The sequence below is a fragment of the Chionomys nivalis genome, chromosome 25 (assembly GCF_950005125.1).
Source record: "Chionomys nivalis chromosome 25, mChiNiv1.1, whole genome shotgun sequence".
In the NCBI taxonomy this organism is placed as follows: Eukaryota; Metazoa; Chordata; class Mammalia; order Rodentia; family Cricetidae; genus Chionomys; species Chionomys nivalis.
The window spans coordinates 13,033,048-13,049,435 of record NC_080110.1 but is presented as its reverse complement, the minus strand read 5'-3'; positions in this window follow the sequence as shown (position 1 = coordinate 13,049,435).

Below are 16,388 nucleotides of genomic sequence, written 5' to 3'. Positions count from 1 at the left end.
AGCTGATCTAAGATGAAAGGCCTAGAAATAGTTTTAGTGTTCATGGTTGACACCAAAAAAGAAAAGGATTCTATTGAGGAAATTAAACAAAGAAATGTCAAATTATGCAGTTAATTTGAATTCCCATGTAAATTTGTAGGATTAGTAAGAAGATACGAAAGTTTAGTTTTGATATTAGATAGGCCATGTCATAGGCCCCAGAATGAAGAGCCCCATCGGATTCTGCCCAGGAGATTTGGCGTTTCGGGTACACAGAATGTTCAGATTGCAGACTGTTGATGTTCTTTGCAGCCTCCTCGTGGCTTCACATATGATTTACTCCTTCAGGTATTTCTTCTTCTTCGTTGTTGTTGTCGTTGAACAACATATAATTATTTCTTTTTTCACGCTATGCATTGTGTTAAGTTTGGGGCTACAAAAACCTGTCTCCTCCTCCACTGAAAAACGTACAACTTAGTTTTCCAGATAAGAAAATGAACTTTAATTGTGTGATGCTCCTAAGTGCTGAGACAAAGAAAAAAAAAAACCACCCAGATGGTAATTGAGACTGAAAAACGTATGAAGGTTTCCAGGAAGTACTGACTCATGGGCTGAGCTTTAAAAATAATTTATTTACCTATATGAAAGAGAAAGGCGTAGAATGTGTTTGATAAATGCGTGGATTCTACATGCAGACTATCTGGATTCTCTCAGGCCTTGAGCCTGTCAGTGATTATGCATAACCTTAGGCGAGTTACCCAAGCTCTTGGTCTTTCAATTTCCTCCTTAAGTGGGGACGGTAATGGTGCTATCCTTTACTCTTTCTAAGGCTGGAGGGACAAAGACACAAGTTAATATTTTGAAGGAAATCTGAACAATGTGTGCAATGAAAGCGTTATATAAGCATGACGAATAAGGAGGGGGCAGGTATCCTAGGCAGCAGACGCAGCTGCCTCGGTGACCTCACAGGGCCTGCAGGACACATTCAGAAAATGATAAAGAGTGGCGTGCAGGGACCATGACTATGGCATATGAAAGAGATAAGGCTGGGGTTGAAAGCTTTTGTAAAGAATGTGGTTATTATTCTAGATACCAGGAGGAACACGGAAGTATTTTAAACAAACAAGTGAGAAGATTCACATTTTCCACAGGGCAGCTCTGGTAACTCTGTGAGGAAGAAAGGAGGCCGAGAAGTAGATCAGGACCAGGTTTCCCACCAGTTACCTACAAACAAGAGTTAATGGGGGGGGGCATTAAAATGTGGCCTTAGACTCGGAAGATCTCTGTCACATACAACAATTATCTTTTTAATCAATATCTCAGAGGATTCTTATCTTGAGAGGCTGCTGTGGTTTGAATATGAGATGTCTTTCACAGGATCATGTCTGAAATGATCAGTCCCCATCTGGTGGTGCTATTTTGAAAGGTGGGACTTATCTGGAAGAAGCAGTCCATTGTGGGGTTAAGTATACCATCCCCAACCCCTTCCTTCATACTCTTTGCTTCCTGTGTAGCAGGACGTGAACTCGATCTTTTGAATGGTCACACTACCATGATACCGCCTCACAACTGGCCCAGAAATACAGACCCTGCTGACTATGGAGAGAACCCCCTGAGACTGTGAGGCAAAAGAAACAATTTCTCCATCAAGTTGTTTTTTGTCAGGTCACAACCACGAGAGAAGCTAAGGCTACAAAGACCTTTTTCAAATACTGGATGAGATGGTACTTACTGGTCGTTATCCAAGTGAAGACTAGTGAGGACTCACACAAACTGGTTGGAGCTTAAGAGCGAGGCCTGGTGACCCATGGGATAGAGTAACAGGAGAACACTTGCCATTTTGACTTGGGCGAGTGACCGGGCAGTTCGCACAAAGATTTGCAAGAGGAGCAGGTGTGCATGTGAGGATAGTAAGATTATATTTTGGTGTGCTGACTTTGGGTGTCATGGGGAGAAAGCGCTGGGAGATATTGCTGATGAATGCCTAAAGTCTGGGAAAAGAGATTCTGGACTGAGAGATAAACCTGGAAATTATAGGTTTATATGCAGTAGTTGAAGCTTTAGAAACTCCAGGTCACCAGTGAGTGGGCAATGGAATCTTATTTTACTAATTTGCTCAATCATTTATAGAAAAAAACAAAAGCAAATTTTTTATGGCGTTTGCATCTGTGTACAGTGTACGTGTGTTTGAGTGTGGGTGTGTGCACAGGTGTAAACATGCCCATGAACCCCCATAAATAAGCCAGAGGAGGAGGTTGGATGTTTTTCTTTGTCGCTTTTCACCCTATTCCGAGTAGCTCCAGTGAACCTGACACTTAGCTGTTTTGGCTAGGCTGTTGGCCAGTGAGCCCTTGGGATCCAGCCATCTTTGTCCATTAATGCTGGGGTTCCAGGCTTTTTCATATGAGTAATGGGATTTAAACTCATGTCTTTATGCTTGCCGGTAAGCACTCTTATTCATGGAACTGCCTTCTTACCCCACCCCCAACCCAATTAACCACTGCCTTCTTAGCATCTCCCCTCCTTCCTCTCCCCCCCCACCCCCGTAGGAGGGTCTTCTTTCTATGTGTTGCTTTCACTGGTTAAATAAAAAGACTGCCTTGGCCCTTTGATAGGACAGGAGCTTAGATAGGTGGAGTAGACAGAACAGAATGCAGGGAAAAAGAAGGGAGAGAGAGAGCGAGAGAGAGAGAGAGAGAGAGAGAGAGAGAGAGAGAGAGAGAGAGACAGTCAGATTCGCTGAATCTTTCCGGGTAAGCCACTAGCTTGTGGTGACATACAGATTTTTAAAAATGGGTTCAATCAAGCCGGGCGGTGGTGGCGCACGCCTTTAATCCCAGCACTCGGGAGGCAGAGGCAGGCGGATCTCTGTGAGTTCGAGGCCAGCCTGGTCTACAAGAGCTAGTTCCAGGACAGGAACCAAAAGCTACAGAGAAAAAAAAAAATGGGTTGAATCAAGATGTGAGAGCCAAAAAGAGGCTAAAACTAATGGGCCAGACAGTGTTTAAATAAATACAGTTTCTTTGTAATTATTTTGGGGTTAAGCTAGCTGGGTGGCGGGAAGCGGCCCGCTGCTCCTCTTTACAACACCCCCCACCACCAATTAACCAAGCGTCAGTGCCTGTTTGTGCAGGGCACCATTTTACACACACACACACACACACACACACACACACACACACACACACACACACACACATAAATGAGACTGAAGAAAGTGGCAAGAGGAAAATAAACAGCGGGAAAGTGAAGCCAGTGGTGAAGAGCGTGTCAAATGGGGCCAAAACTCCAAATGAGAGGCTGAGTGAAAAGGGTCTCTTGGCTTTAGTACAAAATAGGTCACTGGTAACTTAGAGTAGATTCGGCTGAGTGATAGATAGATATGGAGACTGAGGTTGAGCTGTGGCTTGAGGCGTCGATGGGTTGTAATGAAATGGAGGTAATGAAAGAAGGAGGGCATAGATGTGTAACTGCAGAAATGGCCACAAAATCCTCTGCCTGCATGAATGCCCTATTTTCAGTTTCTTCACAGCTGTTTCCATCAAGAGTTAGGACTGGTTTCTTAACTACAAACTTGACTTGGTCATGTGATTTCCTGTGTCCAATGGGGACAGTCATGAAGAAATTAAAGTCTTTGGGTTTTGTGCCTTATTCCTGCTGCTCTTGGGGACCCCGTGATTGCAGTCAGGTAAATAAAATTTTAGACTATCTTGCAGGCAATCCTTGACTAGTGGTCTTGTTCACCCCCAGGCAGTCAGCAGCAACAGATAGATAGTCAAGTCATGTCAAACACCAGCCATTGATGCAGCACCTAGTCAATCTACACACCAACTTAGGGTACCCAGCCACTCCTAGCAGATACATTGCCCAGCAGAGACCAGATCAAACCATGTGATCGACAGGGAAGCTTTGTTTTAAGATTTACTGTGCTGAGGGTAATCGCTTAAATATCTCAAGTTAACTAGTATAACAAAATATGTTTTGAATACCATGGATTTCCAGAATCTCAGTTCTCCTGGGATTTGTATCTGCTTTTGAAACCTTGGACTAGACTAGGGAGTTAAAAGATAGGGAGTTGATTTTAGTCTCCCCAATTCTTACACCCTCCTCCTAACACATTGTTCCAGACAGAAATAATAAATTATAGTATCGGTGAGTGGAATGACAAGATTATATAGTATTATTTATTTATGCCACAATGTAATTTTAAAAATAAACATGTTGAGCAAAAGAAGCCAGATGAAAGAAATAAAAAAAAGTTCTCTTTATTTTTCTTTATATGCAATTCTAGAAAAGTGTATGTATTCAGGTGTATATAATAACAGAAAACCAATCAACAATTGCTTGGTGATAGATTCAAGAATGAAAGGGTAGACTACAGGGGCATTAAAAAATTTAGGTGAGGATGAATGAATACATCCATTGTCTTGATTATGGCGATGCATTCATATGTAAATACTGTGTGCTTGCGAAGAGCCATCAAACTGTTCATTTTAAAGATGTTCCATTTAATAGTCAGGGCTGGTGACTTTAATTACATATAGGTACATGCCTGTAATTTCAGTGTTCAGTAAGTGAAGACATGAGGGTTTAAGACCACATTTAGATGCATAGTAAGTTAGTTAGAGGCCATCCCGAGTTACCTAAGACTGTTCAACAACAAAAGCGATAGAGCTAGCAAGAAGACTCAGCATTTAAGAGCACTGACTGCTCTTCTAGGTTCAATTCCAAGCACCCACATGGGGTCTCACAACCATCTCTAACTCTAGCTTCAGGGGAAGACAACGTCCTCTTCTGGCATCCTTAGGCACCAAGCATACATGTAGTATACAAACATAAAATATATATATATATATATATATTCATACATTTTTAACAAACATTATGTGGTTTGATATACCTTAATTATATCTCGATAAAACTCTTAAAAGAGAATAAGGGTAATAGATAAAATTTTCCAATTGGTTTGTAATTCATGAAATAGATGTAGAGTCAAAACAACGTCACAAAGATGCTCCAGATGCCTAACTCTCCAGAGCTACATGTGAACATAATGAAGAACTATGAAGACCTGTTTATTACCTGATGTGGCAAAGAATCCTTGCAGCTATATTTCGAGGGTTAGAGCTTGAGATCAGGAAACTACCTAAGATTGACTGTACAAGCTTGATAATAATTGTATTAGTCCCAATGAGGGAAGAGAGTCCTTAACAGTTGAGACAGCAAGAGGAGATGGAAGAAGATGGATTTGAAGGACTCAACCTGCCAAGAAAACAGAGAAATAGAGCCATGAGCCCCAAAATAGTGGGGTTTGTGATCTAGGATTGGAGCACTCTTTCAGAAACATGACAGTGGGACTATTTTATCATTGCGATGAGTTAAATTTCATAAATAATTCAGATGAACACATAAGAAGTTCTTTCCCAGAGTTTCTAAAAGAAACCGCCTCTTGCTGTTTTTTGATGAGAAACATAGTGACCAGCCCTTGATTGAGCTAGAGAATACTAAACTGGTGTTTGATACCACTGAGGAACACTTGACCTGAGCAGTTCTAAGAAAGTTAATATAGAAAGATTTTAGGGCAAGCAGTTGAAGTTACTTTCTGGCAAAATAGCTATTTCAATGATGTGTGTTTCCTAACAATGGATCCCAAATAATTAAGTCAATAGATATGGTAAGGGCTGGTTACAGGAGTCTTAACTCTTGGGACCTCATTATCTGATCCATACATTGGTGGCATTTTCTTCCAGCTATAGAATCGCCCTCCTATTAAACACTTGTCCCATGAAACTTCACATTATAGTTTGTGGAGTGTTTTCTTTTGCATTTATGTTTTTAAATTTTATTCTTAGAGAATTTCGTTTTCATACAGTTTATTCTGTTTATATGCACTTCTCATGGCCATAACCCCACAATGCCTCTCTGGACTCCCCTTAGCACACCTCCCTCGACTTTACATCCTCTCAAAAAATAAATTACAGCCCACAAGTTAGTGCTGCCCAAATCTCTATGGTGCCTGTACAAGAAGACCAACAGGAGATCATGGGAGGAGAAGGGGCTCTTTCTTTGTTTGTATGTACGTAGGTTTGATGTATGTTTGTTTTTTTAACCACCAGCTTCTAAAGGAAAACCTGGTGATTTTGTTGGGGAAAAAAAAATCCTTTAAATTCTTTTGTTAAAATCTGAAAACGGGCTTCTCAACTGAAATTCTAGTTCAGTTCTTCGACTTAGAAGTTCCTCCGCCTTCTGTGGACTGTTTTGCGGAGTGACCACGACAATGAAGCACCAGTGGTGACAAGGGAGCAAATCTGCACACAGAAGCGGTGTGAATCCTGACCTTTCGATGTCCTGCTTGTGATAATATCGTTGTCGCTAGTTACGAGAGTTTCCTTTCGAGGAGTGGTTTCACACCTGACTTCATTGGTTACGCAGAAGAAAGCTTGGTACCATGTCTGGGAAATGACCCAGTTGGGAAAATGCTTGTCTGATAAACTGGATGACCTGAGTTTGATGTCCAGAACCAAAGTCAAGGATCAGGGAATAGTGGGACCTGTGCAGGGAATTTCCAGGGCAATGGTTGGAGAGGAAGATGTCAGGTGGGTCCCTAGGAATTACTGCCCCGTCAGCTTACCCTCATCATTGAGAAACCTTGTCTCAAAGAACAAAACCCAGAATCACCACACACACACACACACACACACAAAAAAAAAAAAAAAAAAAAAAAGAAACCCAAATCCAAGTCCACAGCCCCTGAAGAACCACACCCTGGGTTGACCTGTAGTGGCTACATACCACACACACACACACACACACAGAGAGAGAGAGAGAGAGAGAGAGAGAGAGGGAGACAGAGACAGAGACAGAGACAGAGAGAGATAGCCTTTTTAAGTGCTAACCCCATTAAGAAGATGCAGATCACTTTCTGTGGTTACCCACCCCCCTCACACCCCGTGCCCAAATAGCAAATAGTTCCTGTTTCTGTTGTGACCAAAGCAGGAAGAGAAAGTGACAGAGATGCTGAGCAACTGGAATTTAGTCCAATGGCTCCGTTCTCCCCTCCACGAGAAGGGTGTGTAGGCAGAGCACAAGTTATCCTTTCTGCTTTCTTGTCTTTTCAGCTTCTCCCAAATGGCCTTGCGCTCTCCTCTGCCGACTCTCTCCTCCTCATCTGTGCCTGGCCGAGAGCTGGGAGATTCCTAAAGTTCTGTTGTCTCTCAAAACAAAACAGAACATTCCAAACAAATTTGAACAGAACCATGTACAGCATTTACAATTCTATTACGTATCAGTTTTCCTGCCTGGCATTTATTTGAGGAAAGGATCTCTCGGATATGAGGGAGTTGGTTTTGGAAAATTAAATCAGACGGGCTAAAATGATGATGTGATTCGCAAGAAGAAAGAGGATCATTGTGTGATAGGGGGATTATTTTTGGAGCGCTTATTTTCATGACTCCCAGTGCACAGAGGAGAAAACATATGGACGGTGTTGCTAATTTAGGCCTGTGCTGGCTTCAGGCTCTGGATGTAGGTTCCACACAACTCTTCTTTGTTCTCCATTTTTGAATGGAGGGTTGCTGGAGACGTTGTCTGAGATGGGAGGCAGTGTCCTGCGATCAATCAACAGAGTTAACGTAGAGAGTCTTCACCATGGCTACCAGCAGGTCTGACCTTCACTCTGTGTGCACGTTGTAAGGGGTGGCTGTGTACGGAAGTTCTGCGTGGGCAGCCTTGAGAGTGGGTATTTCATGACATAGTAATTATCACAATTACGTGGCTTGTTCCTTCTTTGTGGCATCAAACACATCTTAAAAACACACCCAGAAAGCAGTAGGGTTTTACTTCTCTCCTCTCCTCTCCTCTCCTCTCCTCTCCTCTCCTCTCCTCTCCTCTCCTCTCCTCTCCTCTCCTCTCCTCTCCTCTCCTCTCCTCTCCTCTCCCCTCCCCTCCCCTCCCCTCCCCTCCCCTCCCCTCCCCTCCCCTCCCCTCCCCTCCCCTCCCCTCCCCTCCTCCCCTCCCCTCTCTCCTCTCTCTCTCACTGAGAGTTAAACAGTCATGTGTGAATGTATTTTAAGTTCAAGGAAAACAGCCAAAGCTATTCCTTGCATGTCTCTATGTGAAGTATGTTCATTTCCTAACCATGTATTAATGAGATGCTTTTTTTCAGTTGAGAAATGAACAGGAAGTGATTCTTTGTTTTCAAAACAAGGAGTCCTAGAAACCAAGGTTACAAAGTTGTACAAAAAGAACAGGAAACTTCCCCTTGTTGTGAATGTGCGGTGTCAGCAAATCTGCCACTGCCACTGGGGCACAGGTCACCATGTCTGCTGAATCCCCAAGTAGACTCTCTGGCTCAGCCTTGTGCTGCTCACTCATGGTTGACTGTGTCCTCCCTGCAAGCAGACCTGGGAGAAGACTTGCAGGTGCCTGTGTGGATACCGCTTATTTGGCTAAAATATTTACATATTGAAATTGCATGAACTTCCATGTGTAAGGCTAAGTTACTACAGGTTTCCTTATATTTTGATGTAGAAATGCATGCATGCCTACCTCCCTGGGTACTAATTTTGAATTTAATATAGATAAATGGTAAGGGTGTCTTCTTTGGGCTACTTTCTATTTCTAGCAGAGAGGTGTAGGGCTGTCTGGGATTTTGACCTGCATCACGTGGGAATTGAAGCGCTGCCTTTGGTTGACGGACTGATGAAAGAAACAGAACGTGGCCGGGCAGAGGTGGCACATGCCTTTAATCCCAGCACTCGGGAGGCAGGGGCAGGTGGATCTCTGTGAGTTCGAGGCCAGCCTGGTCTACAAGAGCTAGTTCCAGGACAGGAACCAAAAGCTACGGAGAAACCCTGTCTCGAAAATCCAAAAAACAAAACAAAACAAACAAAAACTAACAAACAAACAAAAAAAGAAACAGAATGTGGAGACTATATGGGGTCTTGATGGTTGTGTTGAGGGCAGTAGGATTTGATTGCCTCTGAACTGTTGCCTGGAAGAATCTGAAATAAGTGATTTTTCAATGGTACTTACTCTATTTAATAATAAAGCTCCTCAGTCTATCAGTTGAAAATTAGCATGGTCAACGCTAGCCTCCTTGTGGACCTATGGGCTTCCCTGCCTTTGATGGTTATTTCCAGAGTTAATATTTTCAGACTTTCATACTACTACTTTTAAAAAAACAAAGGGATTTTGATAGACTCAATTAAAATCACAGTGAATATTGCTGTATATATAGCTACGAGAAGAGCTTAAATCTGGAACACAGAGATCAAATGTTGTCCAGGTTAGTCATATACCTTGCTGGAGGCAATGTGCAATGAATGGTATAGTCATTTGGAAGATAATTTGGTAGTGTCGTATAAAATGAAACATGCCTTGATGTATGTTTAGATACCAAGAAGCATGATTTAGTTACTTGGCATACTCAGAGAAGTTAAAATGTACACACATGCATAACTTGGACATGGGTGTTTATAGTAGATTTGTAGAAGCGTCCAAAATGATTCTAGTCGGTAAATCAATAAACTGCAGCAAAGCTAGATAACGAATTGTCCTAAAAAGATATGAACTGTCAAACCAGGAAAACACAGAGTAGAAACAGAAATGCATGTTGCTGAGGACCAGTCTGAAAAGGCAGCGTATTGTGTAATTCTGGCTATACTACTCTCTGCAAAAAGCCAAGTTTTTGAGATTCGAAGATTAGTGGTTGTCAAGGATTAGTGGGGGAGAAAGAAATGAATAGGTGGATGCTAAGATCTTTAGGGTAGTGGAAACACCGAGTATGATACTATACTGTTCATTATGTACGCTTATATATGTATGTAAATGCATATGATAAATGTATATAAGTGCATGATGAGTAGTACCAAGAGTAAACTACAAGTGTGGACTTTGGGTGACAATGTTGTGTCAAGATAGGCTCTCATCAATTGTCACAACCCTACCACCCTGCTAGCGGGATGCTGATCCTACAGGGAGGGATGTTGGTCACAGAGCGATGCTGGTCATGGAGGAATCTAAGTGCGTGTGGGAGGAGGGAGCAAATGGGAAGCCCTCTGCCCTTTGCTTTCAGTTGTGTTGAGAACCCAAAATTAATCTGAAAAAAACAGAGTTAAAAATTTTAATGATAACAATTTCCTACGTTCCTGGAAAATTATTTTCAGCAAAGCCATTTTCATGGAAAATGATGCTATTGTTTGGCCCTTCCGTATCATTTCCCTCCTGCTGGAAGCAAATGTTAAATTTTTTATTAAAAAGGAAACAATGTATAGTGATATATAGTCCCAACTATTGCGTTTAAATTTTTATTAAATGTGTTAATCCATCTAATTTAAGAAAAGTGAAAAGAGTCACCAACTAGTGTTGGCATTATAGAAAAAAAATAGTCACTTTTCCACTTGAACATTTTAAATTTTATTTTTTAAATAAACGGGATTCTTGCGATTTAAGACTCACAAGAAGTGAGAAGTATCATTTATATTAGACTCTCCCATGGAGGTGGCAGGTCTAGTTCTTGGGGTAACAAAGCCAGTTTTTGTCCTTGACTATCATTCTAGAATTTGCTCCTGCTTGTAAAAACAGATTATCTTCTGTCTTTTTATCTGAAAGGTTTCATATCATAAATCCAATTCCTTTTCAGCCAACAAATGCTCTTCTTTTCTGCTCTATTTCCAGTTACACCCCTTTTCACTAGTGCAGCATTGGTATGGTTCTTTATTGTACACGAAAAATATTACAGTGCACTTTGGAGCTAATTGTAATTTTGTGTTCATTTTTCCTTACTAAATTGAGGGGCAGGTGGTGTGGATTAATGCCTTGGAATTTCATTGAGAGTTGGCTGAAATTGCAAAATAGTTCTAGGAGAATTAACACATTTAAGATGTGATCCTCTTATTCCTAGAAAGGCCATTTTGTGGTCATGAATAGCAATGCTGAGTTCTTTAAATGGATCTCACTGTTGTTGACAAAAGCATTTGTTTGTATGTTTATCTTCATCCCCGTTATATATCGATGTCTTGGTTGTCTGTTGTTTGGTGAGTCAGGAAAGGCTGATAATATGTGTCTAGTGTGTTTTCAGGTTCTTTGAGAGATATTATGATGTTTCTCTTTAGAGCTGATTCCACAATGAGATAGTTTCTAGAACTCTCTGTTTCTAGGACTGTCCTATTTAGTCCCGGCAAAGTTCTAAGAACTGATGGAAAACCAAATCAAAATAAAATAAAGCGAAACAAAACATTCACTTAGCACTCGAAAGGATCCTGGATTTTAACAGTTGGAATAAAAAACAAAACAAAACAACAAGAAAAAAAAAACAGCTAATGTTAAGTAAGCAAATGCATTCTCTACATAATGATCAGACATCTGCCCGGCGGTGGTGGCATATGCCTTTAATCCCAGCACTCAGGAGGCAGAGGCAGGCAGGTTTCTGGGTGTTCAAGGTCAACCTGATCTACAGATTTAGTTCCAGGACAGGCACCAAAGCTACAGAGAAACTATGAGAAACCCTATCTCAGAAAAAAAAAAAAACAACAACTTTCTATGTAATATTTATTTGTCACAACTCTGTGATGACAGTATTATTCGTTTTGCCTTATACTGAGAAATACTGAAGATAATAATTAAGTACATTTACAGGCTTACAAGCCAGTAACTTTTAGAAACAGATTTTTCAGGTGATATTGAAATAAGTGGATACACAGAAAACTAATACAAAAGAATATGGTAGAGAAAACATGGCAATCAGGGAAGATCCTTTGGAACAAGTATATTTGAGCAGTTACCTAGTATATGTTTGGCAGCAAACCATGTAAGGGCTAGGGTAAAATATCTGTATCTAGATTGAATAATAAGTATGGAACATCTAGACTGATGTGAGGAACAGAAAGAGATCATTGTCTTTGGAACACGGCAGGAGGAAGGATGCTCACAATGATCCTGAATCCACATGGTGAATTGCAAAGGCACGTAGAATGGGAGAAGCCAGTGAGGAGGTTACTTCAGAACCTCACGAGAGGACCATGGCTTAGATATTAGACTGAGTGGCCATGGGGCTGGGTGGAAGTGGTAGACAGATTTGAAATACTTGCTGGAGGTTGAGTTAGCCTATTTCTAATGAACTTGATAAGAGGAATACAAGAAGGAAATATTTACAAAATATCCATAGCGATATGTACTACGCTATCTGAATGGGTTGTTATATAAAATCGTGCCAGGAAGTTTCAGTTTTAAACATTTGAATTAATTATGGTGGGAAAGAAGGTAGAGCCTCCTGGGATGAATGAGGTATAATACTTCTATGTTCACTCCAGGGAAGGCATTTTGCAACACGACGATCTTTTCATCATGGGTAACTCTCGTTCATTTATTTAAAAATGCCTGAATGCCGAGCAAAATTGTAGGTACCAAAGACTCAGTAGCTAAGGAGAAACCCGAGCAAGTTAAGAGTCTTGACTTTAATGAAGTTTATCTGGTATGGAGTTTCATTTTCTAGTACCTAGCAAGGGTCCCTTCTTCAGATGAAGGCCCAAGGCTGAGGATGCATGAATGGTTTGGCCATGTCCACAGAGGCTATGCATCGTAGCATCCTGACTCTGTTATGGTGGCTACTGATGCTGATTCCAGATACTACACCATGGAGCCATCCATAGAAAACCCCATGCTCAACCTTAAGGAACCTGGGTTTTAACAGCTAGGTATGGGAGTGTGTGTGTGTGTGTGTGTGTGTCTGTGGTGGGGGTAACAGCTAGCAAATGCTGTCAGACTGCTTTTGGATAGTTTCCTTGGTTCGTTCCCGTTTAATTTGAGCTGATATTTAATTGTGGCCTTTGCTAACATTGCTCTCAATTAGGACTGAAGAAGTGCGTCTAACACTCTTGCAAAAACACATCCCCCAGCCACCTAAGTGCCTCAGTTCACATATGGCACTGAGGATTTTCTTCAGGCTCAGGTTGCCCGCCTCTCACTTCCCACCCACAGCTGCGTATTTGAATATTCAGTAGCGAGGTGGGGAAGGAGGAGTCAGCTGCTCCGGGTGGATGGTGCGGCTTGAGCTTTCGCTGGGTGATGGGCTCAAAATTCCAGGAGAACCTGGGACGCCTGAGATATTTGAACTCTGAAGCTTCCAATAGAAAACACATTTATGATGAATGATCTTAAATTAAATTTTAATGGCCTCTAAATTGTAGATAAGCACTCGGCAGAAGCAGTCTCCTTGTGCGGATAAACATCATTAGCGTGTAAGTAGGAACACTTCTTTGGCTTCTATTTCCCTCCGGGTTTTCTAACAGTTCCATGGATTCTTTTCTGCCTAAGACGAATGTCAATAAGCTTTTCTTCCTGACTTCCCCAGCTTGCCTCCTGAGTTAATAGCCGGCTTTTGACTTGTCGCTTGTGAAAAAAGAAGAAAAAGGGCTAGTTCCCAGCTGAAGTGAAACCTTACCTGCCACCCGCAAATGCTGGCTGTGCCAGCTCCTCCCGATCCTTCAACTGACAGGAAACCCTCAGAGGCCCACCTCCACAGCCTAGTGCGCCCCTGGCTTAGTCACCTCCGTGGGATGAAGGCTGACACAGTGTACTGTCGGGCCTCAAGTGCTCCTGCAAGGCGCAAGGCAGCTGGGAAGCCTGGCTTCATTCCCCAGAGGGTATGGAGTTTTGACTTCTCAATTTGTTCTTACATTTGGCAAAACCCTTTTCTTCTCCAGCCTACCCTTTCTGGATTGAGTGGAGGTGTGGGAACATGGTGGGAGAGAACACGGAGACGTGGGGACACGGGGCTTCTGAAAAGGGCCATGTGGTTCAGCAACCTCTGCTAGTCTAAATGGCCACAGCTTGAATGGCCTGATAGGTAGACGGACATGCTCACCTTCCAGAAGACACAAGTTATAAACAAACCCCAGAAAGCTGGGACAAGACAGGCAACCTCAGACTTTCCCATTAGGCCCTAGAAGGAGGCACCAACAGATAACTTCAATCCCATCCAACACACCTCTGAGATAAATGTGTTTCTCCCCAGAATAGTGTTCTGAATACCTGCATATTGGTTTGTTTGGTTTTTGTTAAATCAATTTTTCTTTTTGCTTTCTCTCCACTTGATCTCCAAGACAAAAAGTAGTATAAACAAAATTTTCCTATTAAAGACCATGCATTCATTTCTTTCCTCCTTGCTGAGATAAAATGCCCGGATTAAAATACCTTGAGAGAGAAAGGGCTCCTTTTAGTTTATACTTCAAGGCTGCAGTTCATCCTGGTGGCAGCAGCAGGGGTTTGAGGCGGCTGGTCACATGATCTCCGGAGTCAGGTGGGTGCTGTGGCTCAGTGGGCTTGCTCTGTTTTATATAGTCCAGGATCCCATCCTACCGAAAAGAAACACGTACTGGGATCCCATCCCACCGTAGAGAAACACCACATTCTGAGTGAGACTTTTAACCTCCGTTAACTCCATCCAGATAACCCCTTACCAACACATTTAGCAGTTTGTCTCCTAACTCGGTGGTCCTCAACCTTCCTAATGCTAATTAATGACCCTCAAATACAGTTCCTTATGTGCGGTGACTCATAAAATTATTTCCGCCGCGCTTCATAGCTGTCATTTTGCTTTTGTTATGAATCATAATGTTAAGTATCTGATATGCAGGATATCGGTATGTGACCCTTGCATAAGGATCTTTCGACACCAAAAGGGATCGTAACGCACATGGTGAGAACCCGTGTTTTAGGTGATTCTAGATCTTACTAGGCTGACAATAGCAACCATTGCAGTCTACAGTTACTAGGATGACTGGGAATGTTGATAACAGGGAAGATCTTGGTGCTGTCACCATGAACAGTGTTGGCGTTCAAGAGGAATTTGTAGGAATTAATGGGTGAGGACTTCAAAGTACAAAAAGTTATTTTACTCAGCACGTCAAGTTGATCACTTATCTTTTACTAGCAGAAATTTTCTTTTCTTCTTCTAAATAATCTTGAATTTTGCACGCACCTCCAGAGCTAGAACCATGTAGCCCAGTGACTCACAAAAGTTGCCCTGAGAGTTTAGCTTTGGTGGAAAAGGGACAAGACAACCGTCATCCAGCTTCGGCCTTGGCACCTCGATTTGCCAGCGCTGATAAAATATTGTTCCTCTGCTGAAGCTCATCTCTTATTAGTTCCACGTTACCAGACTGGTCGTCTTTGCTCTCCAAGAAACCCGTCGTGATTCCTGGTGCTTTACTGGGATAAATCCATCCTGATGTTGGCATGTTGCCAACTGGTTTGACACACATACAAGCCTGAATGAGAACTCTGCAGAAGTTTTAAATGGCTGGCATCCTCTTATGGGAATTTCAGGCTGTCTCCAAACTTTTGATTATTCAAGCGTCACTGACCAAGTCCCCTTTCACATTATTACTTACAAATTGAGAAGTGACATTTTATGCTAATATGTTCTTCAATAAACTGTGCCAGCCTTTTTTTTTTTTGCTAATGAAGCAAAATATCTTTCCAATTAAAAGACAACTTATAGATAGGAACTATCAACCCATGTTCCCAGGGACCAAGTGCTTTGTTTCTGTCTCTGATAGCCAGGGCAAAGTAACCTAGGAGGGTGTTGGAACAGGATACAGCTGTGATTTGCCTGTCTGCTCAGCACGTCAAATGTCAGTGAGAGTCTGGGGCTTCAAGAGTAGGATATCTATGAGTCAGTGGTCCAAGGTGCATTCACGTCAAAGGGCAGAATTGAGAGTCTAAGAATGATCCAGAGAAAATGATAGTGTGACTTTTCCTTCCTGTCCCTGCTTGCCTGAATTTTTATATAAACAGCATTAGATTCAACTGAGTGCAAGATGAGGGAAAAGAGAAATAAATGACCGATCCGAATAGGTAGGATTACGCTATTTTACATACTTGCCTAGATTAAAAACCTCTCACACTCACCAAACTAAATTTCACTTTGAAATGAGGAATTATCCGTATGCCCCTCTCTTCTCGTAGTATTTTAAAGCTCAGAGGGCAGAGCTTTCCTGCCTTCCAAATCCATTCTGTCCACGGTTCAACAGTGTCTGGAGCTTCATGGTGTTCAATAGAACTAACACTGTGGAATGTTAGCAGCTAAGGGGTGGACAACAGCCTTGGTTACGGTAAAGTCACCAGATGTGGGTCAGAACTGATGTGAACTGCTGGGCACATGTTTGCATCTTCCTCCATCAACTGCCCTTTCCACATAGGAGGGAGCATTCAGAGCCCCAGATTAAATGTATTCATCCACGCTTGCCAAACATATGGAACAGGCTCAAAGATCCAAGGCAAGGGGCAGCCCTTAGAGCTTCGTAAGATGAAGTGGAAAAGAATTTATTCAGAGGCAGAGGAGGAGAGGTGGGAGAAAGAGCTTTTCCAGGGACTGATCGATGAAGCAAGACAAGGAGGTACAGCAG